General features: G+C 36.7%; 1 protein-coding gene across 7 annotated transcripts in view; it reads right to left on the bottom strand.

The window, feature by feature from the left end:
- The window catches only part of ROBO1 (roundabout guidance receptor 1), a 698,238-nt gene that overhangs the window by 426,440 nt on the left and 253,239 nt on the right, over positions 1-18,559 (bottom strand). The window lies entirely within an intron of this gene.

Here is an 18,559-nt window from a genome sequence, read left to right as displayed (position 1 = left end):
CAAAATACATCTCTTAATTCAGCATGTTACTGGGGCAAAATTGTGTTTTAACTTAGCCTGATACATGTGCCAGCATGTCAATACATTGCTTCAAAAATCAGTCCAAGAACAGGAGAGTGGCTCAGCTATGTAAAACTTTCCTATCTTCTAGTTGGCAGGCAGGATGAAGTACTACCGTTGGCTATTAAAAAAAAAAAAAATTCCATTTAATTTTGTAGGAATACACAAGTTCAAGTTCAAACAAACTTAGTCTGCAACAGAGCAGAATAAATGTGCTGCTTTTTGTCCTCAGTTTTCTTCAGTAGTTTCCAGAACACCAGGATAAGTAACCGAGGAGCTCCAGCCAGTGAAAGCTGACTCCTCCCTCTCCTGACTTCAGGGCATGCAGAAAAAGGGACTGCAGGAAGGCTGTGTGGAGTCAGTGACCTTTCTAATTTCTAACATAAGGTTGCAAGAGGTAAGTCTTGAAAGTATTTGTTGAACTACCCTACCCTAACAAACTAATATTTCAAAATGTCAAGATATACCAGTGAAAGTGTTTTGTAGCAGTAAATATTTCAAACAATTTCTTTCACACTATCTTAAAAATAGATTTTAAAAAATTGGCTTTCATAAGGATGTTTTGTTCATCTACATTAAAGTAAAGGATTTAAGTCAGGGACCACAATCAGTGGTAGCAGTCTTGGTTATAGTTCGTAGGAAAATAGTCTAGAGCCAAAGAATAAAAAAAAGATGGGCAGAGGCAGCCTGAAGAACAAATAGGAGAAACCACGACCTGTGGAGGCAATGGCAACTTAACAACCTCCCAGCTCAGCAAAAGACTTCTGTGACTGGAAGTGATGCAGAATCAGTAGGGTCTGTAGAGCCATGGTGCACAAACCCAATCTGTATTTATGGAAGGTGATAAGATAATCCACCACCAGGACATCTGCTATCCTATCAGTCAGGGCTAAGAAATGACACAGCAGTGTAGGCAAGCCTTTAATGTACAGTAAGGATTCAGTCCCCCCCACCCTTCCCTTTTTTTTTTTTTTTTACCAGCTTGCATGATTTTGATAATCATTTCCATCTGTTTTAAAACTGCTTGAAATGTAACATTGCAAATGAAAGCATATCTAGAGTCCTGCTTCTGCAATTACATTTTCAGCATATCTGAAACCAGAAGCAAAACCTTGATGACAGAGTTCACAGAGCGAAATCTTATTTTAACCTTGGGAAAATGAAAATACCTTCATTTAATATTCATTGACCCACCATCCTAGTTTTGATCAATATTAATTTCTGATGCTAATAAATCTTTACACTCTGCCAAGGACAGGGGAGTCAATAATTGCTTATGATAGTTAGAAATGAAAATATAATCTGGCATTTTTATTCATTTCACACACAGTAATTATCAGGCAGCATTAAAGTTTATAAAAACATCTGTCTCAAGATCCACCAGGTAAAAAACAACTTAAAACTTCCTAGACAACCATGGTTGATTTAAACACTATGGAAAATTTGAGTTTATGCTCAATGAGCCACCAAGTACCACCTCATTTAATACCTGTTATGTTGCAAGGAGATTATTTCATATGGACAATCCATAGACACATCCCAAAACAGCTTCTCATGGAGAAACTGTTTCATAGACTTGGACCTTATAAATGAACACTGTTCTTAAATTTTTAGGCTAAACACTTCTTTTCAAGATCTCATTCCCTACATCCACTTAGGCTTCAGCCATTGAAAGGAGTCCCTGACTATTCTTAAGGCAGTGCCAAATCTCCTATTGATTTCAACTGTGACAGAGTCCCTCTTTTGGGAAATGACGATGACTGTCAGCAATATTGGGAGAAAAGTCAGAAGGCTCAAGCAGCCAGTAGTGAATAATTGTATTTAATTTCAAAAGTATACTGGTTTTGCCTCTAAAAACTAATGCCTGCTCTATCAGTGTCACTTCTGGCCAGCACCAGCGAATGAATATATTTTAATGGGATGGTGGTGTCATGATAGCAGGTCATGCAGATGAGAAGGCAATATATAATGACTTGACATATTGATGACTTGGCTCCTCTAATTTCACTCCTAAAAGGAATTTTTAAGCCCACATGTAAGGCTATACACAAATCTTACTGCACAATTAACTTGAGCTGGCAAGTCCACATTTTCAGTTGGATTCCATATAAGTTAGTGACTTTTGACTTTGATGATTAAGCATTTTAATGGGATGCCACACGTTCACAGGGGCAAACAATCAATCAGTGCAATATTCAAACCGTTTCATCAATGACTGCAGCAATTGCTTTTTACCACACAGTCAGCAATCTCCTGCTCTTAGCCATCAGCCACACAAGAGCAGCTTTTGTCCCCTGCCATTTTTGCCTCTTTGACACATCATAGTGTGTCATTTTTACTTAACTAGAAAAGAGGCAGTTATGGATTCTCAGTTTTCTGATACTTGTCTTTTGGTAGAATCTTTGTCTTTTCACTAAAAAAATGAAATTGTCATCCAAGTTTACTGAAATCTAATTTATACTTATGTTAATTATGCAGCCAACGAGCCTCAAGGGATTATATGGTACATTCTTTATCATCATAAATATTGTATTACTTCAAATGCACTTTGGAAATTCCATTCTCAGCATTTCTTAATGATATTCAGAATTCCAGGACACAGCAGACTCTTATCATCCAATGTTACAAGAAGTTCTACTGCTTATGTATTATTTTTCAATTTGTTCAATATCAATCTTCTTTTATATTTCAATAATCCAGTAAAAATTAATATTATTCTTACTAATCAAAAGGTTACTGAAATTTCTATTTAAATGCTTTTTGATGAAAAAAATGTTAACAGTTGCAAAGCTTTTACCATTGGAAGAAAAGGCCTGTACATATCTTAATTAAAGCAAATCCACGAGTTGTGGAGGGAGATTTAGTACAGAAAGTAATTTAAGTGCAGTAATTATTTTATATAGAAGGGGTTTTTAATAGACCTCTAATCATGATTCCCTTTACTATCTTTCTCAAGTTGACTTGCCACAGCTTCTTCATTTTTACGGACATGCCTGCTCCTGAAACTGCTAGTCTTCTTAATTACTGAAATGCTGTTAATTGCTGAGTGCTGACAATAAAAAAAAAAAAAAAAAAAAAAAAAAAAAAAAAAAAGCCAAAAAACACCTTCATGCAAACACCTGATGTGCATTCCTTTGCCTTTATGGCCATTAATCTGTAAATGAAAAAATGGAATTTGTTTCAACTATAAAGCAAATAATTCAAGTGCTCTAAAAGGTAAGAGAAATGCAAATCACCTAGCTCCAAGCAGAATAGAGAAATCACCTGTAAATTGCATTTTCTGTTTAAACTCACTACTGTTCATTATGAGGGTTCACAACAGAAAACGTGAGCTGAGGAAATAATGAAAAAGACACAGTGAGAGTGTCATATAGAATTCCACCCGAGTGTTTGGTGATGGACTGCACAGAGCACATGCGAAGCTGTGCTGCAGAAGGGTCACAGACTTGCTGTGCACTGCAGATTGCTTTCATACTCTAGAGTTTACGTACCTCTCACTTATGGAAATGCTGGTTTGCCTTGCCATAAACCACATTAAAACCCTGACCCACAGCTGTGGCTTCCTCCTTGGTTCTTCAGGGGCTGGACAAGGGTTGGGAGCAGAATAGGACTTTGCCTTCGTGGCTTCCCTCTGACCCCCTCGGCACATACGTGTGGTTTCCTCTCAGCTGCACACTGGTCTGATAAGCACAACTAGTGGGACTAATCATATCCCAAAAGCCCTGTGGAACCAGCGCTGAAAGCTTCTTAAAATTCGTGACACCTCCCCTTGCATTTCAGAAACATTGTGGCGAAGAGGAGACCACTTTATAAAGAACATCTTTTTTATGTAGGTTGAAATGGATATATCCCTTTCTCCAAACCAACACAGAACAGCACAGCAATTGTGAATTCAACACCGCATTAGAGTGACAGTGTCTAGAAATCTTTAAGATATTGTGTCCCTGTCATAACTCAAGCTGCAAGTAGAAGTCATGTGTCTCGAAGAGGAGATGGAAAGAATGAAGCATGCGGTGTTTCTGAAATTAATTTAAGACAAAGTTCCAAATGGAGTGAGTTCTCTAGTCTCACTTGCTTATCAATTCTTACACCCACTCTATTTGTATCAGCACACTTCAGATTTCAGTATAAAGTTAACTGTATTTCATCTGAAGTGTGACAACTAAAATTATTCAGGTGATTTAAAGTGCATGTTTAAGGTTTAGTTGTGCAACAGGAGATAATAAACAAGCAATAAGAAAATGAAAGTGCAATGGTAAAAGCAAACACATTTACAGAAATGAAGATTTTTCTCCACATTCCAAATTTGGAAGTTGTTTTTTTTAAAAAGGACTTTTGTTTCTGCAGTTAAACAGAGAAGGCTCCGTTTAGGTTTTCCCTATACTTTTAGATAGAGGCTACTTCTTTATAGAAACTTATTAATCATAACAGAACCACATTCAATATTAGTCAAATGGAGACTTCCATGACAGAGTTGAGAGACTGCACTGTAAAGAGGTGGAAAGAATATTTTCTCTTTTAAATGCAAAATTACTTCAGTTTTAGAAGGTTCTTGTAGTGTCCTTCATTTGTTGGGATACCACATTGCATTTCTTCATCTTCAGGAACCCTAGATACCTTCATCTCAGGACACTGTCTATCTGCACAATATGGTCATCTGTTAATTTCACCGTCTAGAGCAGTTCTTCAGGATTTTACTCTCTAATTTATTATTTATTCTTTATTAGATGCGCTTTTCTAAATTAGTATGATTTTGGTGTGGTATCTATTCCGGCAGGGAAAGTTGCAAATAACCTGGGGGTTATTTCACAGGTCAATCAGGATTGAAAGTCCTAAAAACTGCAGAAAAAGACCCAAATTTTAGCTACACAGTAGAAAACTGCTGAGAAATCATCAAAAACTTGAGAGAGACTGGGAACTGTTCATTGTAAGAGTTGTATGACCACAATGTGAGCTACTAATCTGTCACAGAATTGCTGATTCAACATCCTAATGCTCTCCATAAGTTCTCAGAGTCTTTCTTGATTTGTGCTGATGTTGTGCTTTTTATACTGCATACCTCTTCCTTTATTATATATTGATTTTTATTCCTATTAACTATACAATTGTTTTCATCTTTTTTATTTTCCTTTATAAGATGCTTATGTCACATTAATTCATCTGTCACAGTTGGAGGCAGTCTACTTCAATAAATTATGATTGACTTCTAATATGTGAAAACAGTGATTTTGTCCAACATTCTGCTTGTATGAAACAACAGCAGAAGTTAAAGAAATTATAAGTGCTTTGATGCGAATGTAAATAGTTTCAAACTGTGTTCTTTTACACAGCTTAAGTATTATACTTTAAAATATCGTAGGCACTATTACTGGTTACTTTAATAGTGATGAAGAATGAAGAGTTCAAGTCCTACTCTCTGTAAACACCAAGACATGATGATTTGAATTCTGCAGTTAACACCACAACTTTATTGTGGTGAGCATAACATATGTTTTTGAAAGTACATAAATAACTAGCATTTAAATCACATCAAATTTCTGAATGCTAAGCTCTTGGACAGCTTTAAAATGTAATGCTGTGGGTTGTCTCTGTCAGGCATAAATTGAAAGTGAGATGGGATGGAAAGTTACAAAGCATAAAATATTCTGATAATAATTCTATTTTGAGATCATTAGATAATATTGTAGTTAAGGATTTTCACAAGTGAATGGGCGTGTAAGGCAGAACACAAGGAGACAGCCAGGAGGAAGAGGTATCAGTGAATGACCAACTCTCATCCAACACTCTTTGCAGTAACTCCTCCCCAGTGATTCTGAAATCAGCTGGGCCTTCTCTGCTGCAATTTGAACTTTGGACCCTCAGCACATGCAATATACATTTCTTTAAAAATTTGGACATGAAAACCTAGATTAACATTAAGGAATGAGGAAACAGAATAATCCCTGAACTAAAAAAATGCTCTATTTCATTGCATGCTGTGTGGTATTATTGAAAAGTGAGACTTTGAAATTACCTTAAATGTCTCTGATCAGCTTTGGGGTGAACAAACAATATGATCTTTGCATATTCGTGATTGTTTTCTCCGTGCCCTCTGAACCTGCACCAAACTGAAAACCCGGAGGGTGAGAGTGTGTCTTACTGCTTTGGTAAGCAGGTTTTCCTCTCTTCCTTTCATCCAAGATAAGCACTCAGCTATTTCCACATCCTTTACGAAGCCAGACTTGGGCAAGTGGGACTTGTGTCCCGCTCCTTTAGATGCCAGAATACAATCCTTGTCTCTGGACAAGGGAAGTGGGTGTTCCCTCGCTCAGGGTCACCACATTGGCATTTTGGCTTCAACCCTTCAAGACCACTGATCACTAAAAGAGCAGTGTCCCAGGGTGCCTACCAATCTAAGCTTCATGGCATGAGTATCCTAATTTTGCTTTAAATAAATTATCCAGTGTTTCTAGGGTAATAATAAAAATCTCACAAGAAAAAAATATAGACTTTTAAAAATACTAAATTTTATCAGCTATTTCTATAATTTCACAAATCACCCAGGTTAATGCAGCTTAATTAATAATATTGCGGGAAATTAGATTTGGGCATCTAATGTTCCAGAAGAGAAGAGTTTTGAATAAAAATAATATTTTTCTTTGAAAACTGCTTTGTACACTAAATTGTAGCAAATGATTTCTCCTATCTGAGAATTTTCCTATTACAACCTTCACAAGAGGACATTCTAGCAGTTCTAACCACCAATTTTAAATACCTTTGAGGACACAACTCCAAGTTAATGAAAACATTAAGGAAGGCAAAATAGTCTACTAACCAGAAATCCTGCTAGGCAAATACTGAAACATCCACAGATCCTGTCTGCTTACAGGGGTACTATAGATAGGTGCTATCCAAAACCATTATTTGACACCAAGAAGTAAAAATGGAGACCCAGCTATTTTCAAGTTTGGTGTCAGGAGAAAGAAGCTGAAGAACTGGAAGTGAACAGGACAGTTTGCACAGTTTGGTGTGATTAGATTTTTTTTTCCCCACCTCTTTCCCACCCCACCACCCTGGAGTAGAAATGTAACTCATTCAGAATCTCTGCTTACTGTGAGTCAGGGGTGGGAAAAGAACAAGGCTAGAGCCTGACTAGAGCATCACTTCCCTGCTACAGCTATTTAGAGTTGTAGATGCACATATAACAAAGAAAATAAGTCTATTTTTCTTTTGCAGCCTAAAGGACCATCTGTGTTCTACCGGTACCTCAGGTCTGACTGACCCACCCTTAAGGTTAAGACCATTTTTGCCAGAAGTTTGTCACTTTTCTCATTACCTGTGGTCAGGAGCTCAAATCTCGCCACTTTGATTTTGCCTTGGGAGCTTGGAGAATATAACACAAATATTTGGATTAAAATCAGTAGTCATACAGAATAGCCCCAATCTTATTTACTAATTAGATGCCAGATGTACATTCCATGCAGATATTTCCCACTAAATGAAGATATTATTTTGATGAATGCACCATTAAGGATTTCACCTAATAATCACACTCGAAATTGTTAAAAAAAAAAGAGAGACACCATAGGAGATACAACCAATGACTGCATCTACATCAAAAACACTCACTTAATGTTTGGTATTTGAAAAGTATCTTAAGCCCACTGTTACAAAAAAAAAAATAAATTACTTTAATTCAACATCATCCATCTGCTAATTATGTTGCTAAGAAATATCTGTTAATAAACAGGAAAGAATTTTGTTCTATGGCTCCTAAAAGCTCGATTGTTAAATTCATAATAATATAAGACCTGTCTTTCATTCAGTAGAGGAAAATGAAAACCAACAAAAACCAGATCGCTAAGATGAATATGTACAGTTGAGGAGCCTAGTTTACTGTCACTGAGTTTTATTCTCCTTTTCATTTTCAGTAATTGCAGCAAAATAGCTGCTCTTCAGGGACATATTAGGAAAAGAATAGTAATTAAGCTTAGGAAGGTATAATCTGTATAAGAATGAATTACAACTGACTCAGTCTAAAACTAATGTATTACAGATTCAAATGAAAACCTAGCTGTACCCTGTGAATAGCTTATTCAAAAACACTTCCAGATTTTTAGATGTCAGCTCTGTCATTTTGGGCACATTTATTATCCTCTTCAAAATGTATAACCCTTCAATGTGAAAAATGACATCACTGAGGAGTCAACACTTTCCTTCCCTAAGGAGCCATGCCTGGGAATACAAGCAAAAATCCTAAAAACAGATAAATAAAAGCTTTCTTTATGAATGAGCCTGCATGGTTTATCAAGAGAACCACTTAAACGGCCCACGTTATTTTAGCAAAACACATAACCCAGCCAGAAGGAGAGAAATCAACATCCCAAGGGCTTTTATAAGTTAGTTTTCCAGCACCAGACTTTGAATTGAAGCCTTTTATTAAAAAAAAATAAATTCACCGATGAATAGCTCCTATACTTGGTTTCCAGAGAGTGGCCAGCAAAAGGAGGACTAACAATCCACAAACAGTCAGGAGATTTAGCACAAAACGTGCTTGACAAAGCAAAGCAGTGAAACATGTAGCTGGATGCATATTATGGGAACATCACTCACGCTCCAAAGAAACTGAACAAAAATATTTGTGGATTATTACAATATACATTATCTACCAAAATTTCACAAAATGGCACAAACATCATGAAATGTACCATCAAGTTCACCAGCCTTTACATTCCTGTGAGGTCAGAAGAGGTGTACTTCCAGCTTTATATGACATTGGGAGAGAGGAAAACAACATTCTTTCAACTCCAGTTTTAGGCCTTCCCTTTTTTATGGGATTAGAAGCCCGCAGCTTATTCTGTCAAGTCTAAATACTAGATTTATCATTAAAATCATTTTAGTCAATATTTGCACAGAAGAAAATAAAATGGCTTTAAACAAACCTCTTGGATTTCTTTGCTATAAATTATAAAACCAGAAATCAAATTAAACAGAAAGCAAAATAAAGCATGACCCTCCCTAACCACTAAATCATCTATGGCAACCTGTACAGATGGATGTATTTTGGAATGTTCCCAAAGCCAAACTGTTGAAGCTAGCTTTAAAACAAGATATGAATTAGCTTGGCATGCTCCACCCTTGACTTAACCCTCAAGGATGTAGTCAAAAATTTACTAGACAAGCAGTGAGGGAGGTAAGAGCTGTGTTGCTGTAAACAACTAATACAATTTCTTCCCTAGAGTTTTGCAAAGCCCTGCCCTCTGTGTGGGAAATTTAAGAAACAAAGCACATGAAATTCTCTACTACACCCAGAAAAATATCTTGAGAAATGATATTACTGCTTAATTTTAATTGAAAGATATATTTTGATGATTATCATGTTACATTGCATTTCTGAGCATCATGCACTATTTTCAACTTCCATCTTTGAATAACATGTGAAAATCCTGTGCATAAAAATTGACAAACCAGTAGAGAAAACAGTCCAGAACAGCTTCTAGGATACAGCCCTAAGGCTTAGAAAATGCATGATATTTTGGATGAAACTATTGCAAGCAAGTAGGGGTAGTAAAGATTTACTATCAAATTAGAAATACAGGTTTTAATTACTCCAAGAACATTTGCAGCAGAATTGTCTAAAAACAAGGAGATCTGAAAGGCTGTGCAGTAACATTCTGGTCTACGGATACATGCACAGAACAGCTCTGGGTCCCTTAATGCTGATGGATGAGACACTGGCACAGTTCCAACCTGACACACATGGGCATTCATTAAAGCAGGGCCTGGAGCACAGGCAGTTGGTTTGGAGAATGCAGGACTAGAGAAGATCTACCTTCTGTAGAACACAAGACAGTAAAAGAGGTTTAAAATATAACAAGGAGTCCATAAAGTAGTCTTAGTTTTATTTATTAAACACTTGGCAATGGATATCAAATGCTGGAGTATATCACAAGTGATTTGACTGCATCATTTATTTGTAGTGCAATACAAAATGAGAAACATGCCCCAGCTCCTTATTGTATGTTAATATTAAATCATTACACGTGGCAGCTGTTTTGTGTTCCATGTGGTTTTCAGTTTCTTGCTGACAGGTGTCCAAATCACAGAAACTATCCCCGCATGTAGTGGCAGCTGGCCACACTGTCATCTCTGAGATACCAGAAGTGAATAAAGAAGCAGTTTGTATACTGGAATGATTAATGCAATCATTAGCTGGTGCTCTGTTTGGTTTGAAAACCAAGAAGAATTTAGAAGAGTGTATTTTTAAGTGTTCAAGAAAACCTTTCTGAAAGTGTAAGCAGGATCTTGGTTTTGTATAGGGAAAAAAAAAAAAAAAAACAACCAAAACCCCTGATAACCACTTGAAATATTTGGTCAAAATATGATATATAATTTGCAGAGTTTTCCTTTAACTTAGTAACTTTTCCATAACATGATTGTGCTCAAGGTGGGTAATCCTATCATTGTAAGAATTCTTTATAGTACACAAATACACCATGTCGCTCCTACATGTCCAAATCCAGATTGCTGTGTACCTTTGGAGGATGTAGTCATTTTTCTGATAATTGAGAAGAGTTAGAAGAAGAAAGAGGCTTAAATTACAAAGTAGCTCTAGGTCAAACGTGTATTGTCATGTTTTTACTTCACTTGCAACGGGCACACAAATCAGCACTATTATTTTCAGCTGCCTTTTGTAGCAACAGCCTAATGCACAAGAACTGCTGATATGCCCTAAAAGATATAAATACAGCAACACTTTCAACTCCCCATAAGGTACAAGAAGAGCCCTGGGGGCTTGGTGGAACCTCCCACATGGCGCTGTCCTTGAGACCAAGTGGTGAGATGCCATTGCAATGAAAAAAGGGACAGACCTCGATTGGCTTTATAGGAACAGAGCTCAGTGAAGGAACAGGGGCTGAAGAGAAAACCTTGGACTGCTTCACTGAGCAGCCTTTCCCAAACATGGTTTCTGCCCAAAGTGCCACTATCCAAGCTTTTCCAAAGCTTAAAATTAGAAAAAAGTAGTTGAAGGCCAAATAGGCTTCAATTCATACAGAAATTTCTCTGTTTTCCCTGTTAACTTCCAGGCTTTAAAGGGTTTAGTAAACTGTTAGCCATCTTGGTTGCAGTCTCAGTCCCTTAAGAAATTCTAAACCTGATATTGCAGAAAGGCATGGATATTTCATCCTCACACCTGCTAACCCTGGAGGGAAATATCTTTAAAACAATCTTCTGGGAATGCTTAAAAAAAAAAAATTAAAAAAAAAAATCCTTAGAGCACATTCCCAAGAAATTTTAGCAATCTTCAAGCAACACTGTGCCTTTGAAAAGAAAAGGAAGCAAAAACCCCGAGCAAAAAAAAGGCGAGTTAATTCAAAGCATATTTTGGAGTATCAGATGTGCTCAAATGTAGTAACTTTTGCTTCTATCACATAAAGTTACAGTTGAGCAGTGCCATTGACATGCACATTAAAAAAAAAACAACCCTAAGTAAAAAAAAATAGCTTACTTTTTAAGTGGTTACAAGAGAAATGAGTGGGCTCTTCTTAAACACTGGTTCTAATTTTGCTAATAGGCATGTGTATAAGAATTAATGAATTCTGATTATCTGTAGTGCACTGTGAATGTAGTTCTCTGTTTACAATTGCTTTTCAAAACGCACAGAAATTTCTACAACTGCAGTTCACAAAATATGCTACTTTTTACTCAGATTTATGTTTAGAAATTACATACATTTATTATTCTGGGGAAGTTTTTGATTAAAAGGTACTTACATTTATAATCAGCACTGAGGAATCTACTAAATATGCCAGGAACCCAAATACGTAAATGGTGCTCAGGTGCATACTATTTACAGACCATTTCTAGACAGAGAAGGGAGAAGCAGGTCTCCCTTTTTTCCTGAGTATTTGCTAAGGCAGATGCATGACACATGCAGGGAACTCCTCAGTGGCATTATATTCCTTCCCTCAATCCAGTGTCAGCTACAGCTACATCAGGAATCATTCCTCAATATGCTATCAGCCATTTAGCAGAGAAATCAGCATTTCTGCTACAAACACACACTATTTGACCTGATGAAATCACAGTCCCAGAGTGCTTGCTGTGTCTGTGCCTTATAAAGAGATAAATCATGTACCTACAAAAGACAGAGAGGAACAAGCTCGGATGGGAATTGCTCCTCAGTAGTCGAAGTCATGTGCTGATAAGCAATCCAAAACTCCGGTTTTGGATCCATATGAAACCAAAGTGAACAGATGCAGAATCCACTGGTCTGGCAATAAATCTCCCCTGCCCCCCAGCACTGTGGTTTGCTTTATTGAACTGGTTCCCTTAGAAGTTCACAGCTGCCCCCCGAGCCTGACCTTCAACCTTCTGCCCGAGTTGGTGTTGCAAGTATATTAACATTTGCACTTTTAGTGCACTTCAGCAGTTCTTATATTATATTTTTATTTTTTGGAACTTACTCTTTTCTCTTTCAAGCAGAAACATATCTGTTACACATGCCATAAACATTCAAGTAATCATTGCAGCCCCACTCATGAGTGTGTCCTGAAAAGGGGCACTGCTGCTTGGCATGTTTAATATCATAGATCAGACTGAATGCAGTGAGAAACAGCCTGTTATGTGAGTACAGGAAGCCCATTCCTATGGGCCACTGAGAACAAGATGTGCAAATGCAAATCAGAAATTAAAAAAAAAATCACATCAAATCAGAAAAAAATCTATTTATTTATTTAAATTATAATACCCAGAAAAGACTGCTGACTCTTCCCAGTGCCCCCACCCTTGACGATGAAAACAAATGCATAGGAAACAAGAGCACACTTTCTGTCCTCACTGTTGATATAGAACCCTCACAGATACAGAATCTGAGGCAGAACAGTGAATCTTGCAATCACTAGTCCCAAACAGTCCAGGCAGGTTTCAGATTACCTGACCACATCCTGTATATGATGATGTTTCGATTAAGAATTTTTTTTTTTTCCAGTAGTGCAACTCTGGTTTATCTGACAAAGCTGGAGAAACTCACAGCACTACCTACTGAGGAGAGAGACACTCCATTTTTTTGCCATTACAAAGTTATCTTTTTGCTTTCATAATGGTTTTACACCTTTTTGTATATATCATTAGTAACCATTTATAAGTATTAAAGAAAAAGACATGAGTAAATAATGTATTTTACATAAATCTATGGTTCTGTTTGTTTAAACTGATTGGCAATATAATCTGATTCTAAACTATAAATATTTTTTCTGATTCTGAACATACACTCACTCTAATTTTGTTTGCAATATAACAATTATCCACCTCTATCCCGGCATATGCTTTAAAGCGTATTCTTTCTCCATATATGAAAATAGCTACTTGAAGTTTTACTTTCCATGAATGCATAATTCAAAATTGTTTACTAGATGTTTTATACTAGTTCTCTGTGGCCAGAAGAAGAGATTTAAGCAACAGGACAAGGAAATTAATCTGTAGACTCAGCTTGCCATTTTAAAATACCCCAATATATCTCTATTAGGCCAAAGTCAAAAGTCAACAGAAGTGCAGTCTGCCTAACCTCCTTATTCCTACATTAATCAAATCTCATCCTGCTTAATTTTCTTTTTGGAATAGGAAAAAAGTGAAATAAGAGAGGAGCTAAAAAAAGAAAAAAGAGATGATTACACAAACATACACTTCAAGGAGATAGACCCTCTGTAGCTACACTGTTGAAAAATATTCAATAAAATAAGGTAGGATAATGCTTTCTTTATGTAAAGGAAAGATCAGTCACATTAATGAAATAGCCAAATGGAACCTTCAGGCCTAATGTAGTAAATCTCCAGTAAATTCCAGTTTGTATTGAAGTAATAATTCTGGAAATGATTTTTCTCCTTTTAAGTAATGCATATACTTAGAGAAATTAAAAAAAAAACCAAAAACAAACCTTGGATGACTTGGATGCCATCAAGAATCAGGTCTTTAGACAGCTGAATTCATCATTTATACATAGTGCATAATTCAAAATATGTCTTTAAAAAAACAAACAAACCAAAACCAAACCAACAACAAATGCATACATCAGTAAATAAGTACCATAATGTTGGCCCTTGGAATGGTGCCATTTGATGGCCACTTTCAAGCTGGCAGTGCCTCTCGCTGACAAATAAAACATTCTATACTCAGGAGCAGAGAAGTCACCGATGTAAATGGAAGCCTTAAATGAAACAAAAGAATAATAATACAAAAACAAACAAACAAACACAAAAAAACCCCCAAAACAGAAATCATCAGCCATGTTGATGCTTTGTGAAACACTGTATAAATATGCTAAAATTATCTCTGATGAAGAGAGGGTTTTCAAAAAATACTTTGTGCAAAATTAATTTTTGAAAACTTTGTTAAATAAAGGTATTATAAAATATCAAAATTTGTAACCAAATGATGCTCACATTCTAGTAGATAAGTGCTATAGATTTTTGAAGATACTATGATGAACATTCTTTACCACAAGTGAAACTAGGACCTGACTCCAGCTGGATCAAGTGATGGTGAAACTGGAAGACAGAGATGATTATCACTCTCTTTCCAATATTCCTACTCCATTCTCATATGTGTAACACAAAGGTGGAAAGAAATCCTAGATTAACCTTGATCAGAGACAAAATCTTATGGAATTCATAAGAATCAAGACTTCACGCCCAGGTCTGGACATGAAGTCCTAAGTTGAGAGGCTCAACTCCAGACACAACTACCCTTTTTAATTTACTGTTCTGCACAGTTTTGCACAACACAGCACACACCCACACAACAAACACAATAAACAATCCAATAAATCACCTAATACCTTTGATCAGTAAAATAAATAATAAAGGTTCCTCTTCCCTCACCTTTGCTTTCTTTCCACATGATGGCCAGTAAATCAGAGCTAATGCAAAGAAAAGACTGCCCAAGAAAATCTGCCCCCAGAAGGGACAAAAAAGAGTCTATACATCCTTCCCAAGACTTCCCCATAGCAGGCTTTTCACCTTTCTGTGGACTTTGGCATAAAAGCAGTCCAATCACAGACCAGAATAAAACAGTAGCTGTTTACCTCTTCCCAGCTGCTCTAATAATTTAATTTTTTTAGACAGTATAGACTGAAAACCACTCATTGCACTCCTTTATCTGCTTCTGTAGACATGTTTAACACTGAAAGGAAGATGGGTTTAACTCTTGCTGCTACTCAGCACCTTGCGTTTATGCCAGCTCACTGCTGCGCTCCTCCAGAGACCTGGGTGCTCACAGATTGCATTTTTATGTCACTGTGATTTACAGAGTGCAAGGGGGACAATTACATAACTGTTTACCTAAACTCATAATTTCTTGGAAGCCCTACACAATCCTTTTGTTATCATAATCTCCAACGGGCATAAGTAGCATGGATATATCATGGCCTGAAACTGGATATAGCTGACTTTGCCTGTCTGACTGGTGACTTACGGAGCCCTGCGTGTCTGAACTTCTGGGAAACAGCTGCTGGTCCCACACTGAAATTAGAACATTTGAGCTCGTCTGATTTATGTTAATTCCCGTGGGAACAATGACTTGAAAAATGAACACCACTTGTAAATAAAGTACCAGTTCTCTCAGCGGTGAAAAAAAATATATGAAATAATCTATTTCAGTACACACTGATCTATTTACCACCTTGCTGCTCTGAAATGTAGACAGTCTAATGGTTATCATAAAAAAAGAGAGCCTTGAATATACAGCTATTTAAAGGTTATCTGTCCCTATCTTGCCATTATTTGAAGAATTAGTTTGCAATAGTTATCAGGCTGGTTTTGGTTGAAGAAGAAATATTTTGATGTAGTCAGGCATGAAGGAGGTGAGTAGAAATAAAGTTTATGTGAAAAAAGGCAAGGATAGGAAATACGTTCAAGTGACCCAACTGTCAAGGAGCACATATTGTCCAAAAACTAGAAGCCATTACAGTTTATCTAGTTCTGATTGCTCAGCCTGACAGGTCAAACATTTGAAATCTGCTTTTTTAACATACCAGGCTCTCATGGGATACTCCACACAACATTATATTGTCCATAGATCAAAGCTGGTATTCATAAGACCAAAACCAAGGAGACTGGAAATGATTCCTTAAGGATTTAAGAGTTTTCCTGTAGATGAGAAGAATAATCCCTACAAATATTTAGTGTACTCACAAAAAGCAGTTTAAGCAAAGCAATCAGTTGCCTCTGAGAGCAGACTGGATAATATGGTAGCACAGCTGAGATGCTGCATGTGTAACAGTGGTGATATCTTCATTTGGTGACCTTTTATCATTCAGGATTTGTTACTTCTGAAGTACTAGCAAGAAAACCTCTAGCAAAAAGCCTTAAAATTTCACCTACTGAGCACAGACAGCCTTTAACTGACTTTGGAGATCCTGCTGTCTGAGTTACATGAGTCAGCAGAGCGCAGGCAGGATTACTTAACAAGAAATTACTCTTAATTAAAGGAACTACTCTTCATGACAAAGTTCTTTGCTAGGCTAGCTTGGAAAAGGGGGTCAGGGAAAGAAAGAGGAACAGTCAATGCGTTTGCAGCTACAGGTAGAGCCATTTCAAAGGACAGAGCACTAGCAGACTCTCATTAGTTTGCATTTCCTTTTGAGTTTTCCACATCAGGGCAAAAGCTGCTTCCCATCCCCCAGGTTTGCTGTCCTCAAAATTTCATTTCATTTGTCACCTTCATGTTTGAAAAGGTGTAAGATACACAGAAGAAACCTACAATGATACATTTATGAAAATTGCAGATTGTTTACTTCAGGACCTCCATGAAAAGTTCTTAGGTTTCATGTCTAAAATTTGAAAGTGACAGATGACAATTTTGTTTTGGTGTGTAAGTGCTGATATGGAAATGACCACTGAAGCCAAAAAGCAGCAATCAACAGTCGTACCTTCATAAAATGTGCTGATATACTGTAATGCTTAAAAAAGTCGTGCCCCCCCCCCAAAAAAAAAAAAAAAAAAAAGATATAAGACTGACTGACTGAATGCCTCCATGTTCTGTAGCTCTTTGGATGAGACTGTTGCAGGCACAGGATGACCTGAATTTAAATTTTGATGTTGTCTGGCACAGTATAATTTGAAAGCCTAGTTGACTCAGCTGCAATGGCATTACTGCAAACAGCTCTGAAAAGGAAAGGAGGAGGAGATAGCTTTGCTAAAGGAGCGAGGAAACCTACAAATATCAAAGGACTGAAGCAAGGGCAAGGGAACAAGATACAGCACTTCATACAGATGTTTCATTAATGATTGCCAATCCAATTGTGTCCCTCTTCAACGTGCTAAAGGAGATTAAAGACTTTACTGCAGTCTTCAGGGTTTGGAGGTAAATTAATGTGAAATAGGACTTACGGGGACTGGGAATTGGACTAAAACAAAATATAAACAGAAGGAAACTAGTATCAATAGAGGATATTATTAACAAATGAAATTTGGATTTTTAATTTTGGTTTTAATTTTTTTTCAATAACTGCACCGACTGAGGAAAATAAGGAACAGAACATATATGCTGGAAAGAAAGCAAAACAGAAAGGAAGAAGAATCTACTGTCATTTTAAATCTTAGTGCCCCAATTTTCCTCAAAAATGTAGGAATTGCAAGACGTAACACAACTGCTTAGTTATTTCGGGATGTAAACCATGGGGGAATCAGTTGGGTATAACATTATTTTGAAATGCATAATAATAATTTGTAACATTATTTTAATATTTACAAGCTTTCCTCTTCAGAATTTCCAGCAAAAGAAAGGGGAGAAGGTGGGAGGCAGAACAGACACATATGACCCACACAAACATTCAATTCACCTCTGTTTCACTACCCACACACTACTTTTTATAGTTTCCCTAAAATTACATTTCATACTACATGATGTCAGCTTTCCAATCTCTAAAAATTGTATAAAAGGGGTTTTTGTCTACTGCATTTTGAAAAAAACTTAAAGGAATATTTCTTAGACCAGCAGTACAAGTTCTTATTCTTTCTTTTCCTGTGTGCATCTACTTAAGAACTACATAAATGTTGAAGTACCTCACAGTCATCACGATGCTGTTCCTGGGCACAGATGGCTTCCTTGCTTTTATCCATAGAAAAATTCCTCAGGAACTCAGAACCACAGAATTATGAGATAAATCCCTCCAGAAGCTTCATTTTGAGCCTTTGTGTCAGCACAGATTTTGAGAGAACACATTTTGTGCTTGACTGTCACACGTGGCATCCTCTCGCTGATGAAGCATTCCAGTCAGCAACAAAGGAATATAGATACTTTATATATATATTACCCATTAAACTAATAGTTTTCTACTTTTTTTTGGTAAGTAGTAAAACAATTCTCCCTTCAGTAACTAGTCCAGAAGTACAGCAATTAGAGCTTATGCTCTAATTAGTGCTTATGCACTTCATTAAGGATGCTGGAGTCCATTTGCTCATTGACAATGCAATAGCTACAAATCTGAGGAGTGAAGACTAGATTTGTTTTCTTGTGTCCT

This window comes from Corvus cornix, chromosome 1, assembly GCF_000738735.6.
Source record: "Corvus cornix cornix isolate S_Up_H32 chromosome 1, ASM73873v5, whole genome shotgun sequence".
Classification (NCBI taxonomy): Eukaryota; Metazoa; Chordata; class Aves; order Passeriformes; family Corvidae; genus Corvus; species Corvus cornix.
The sequence above is the reverse complement of the archived record's forward strand: the minus strand, read 5'-3'. Positions and strand labels throughout refer to the sequence as shown.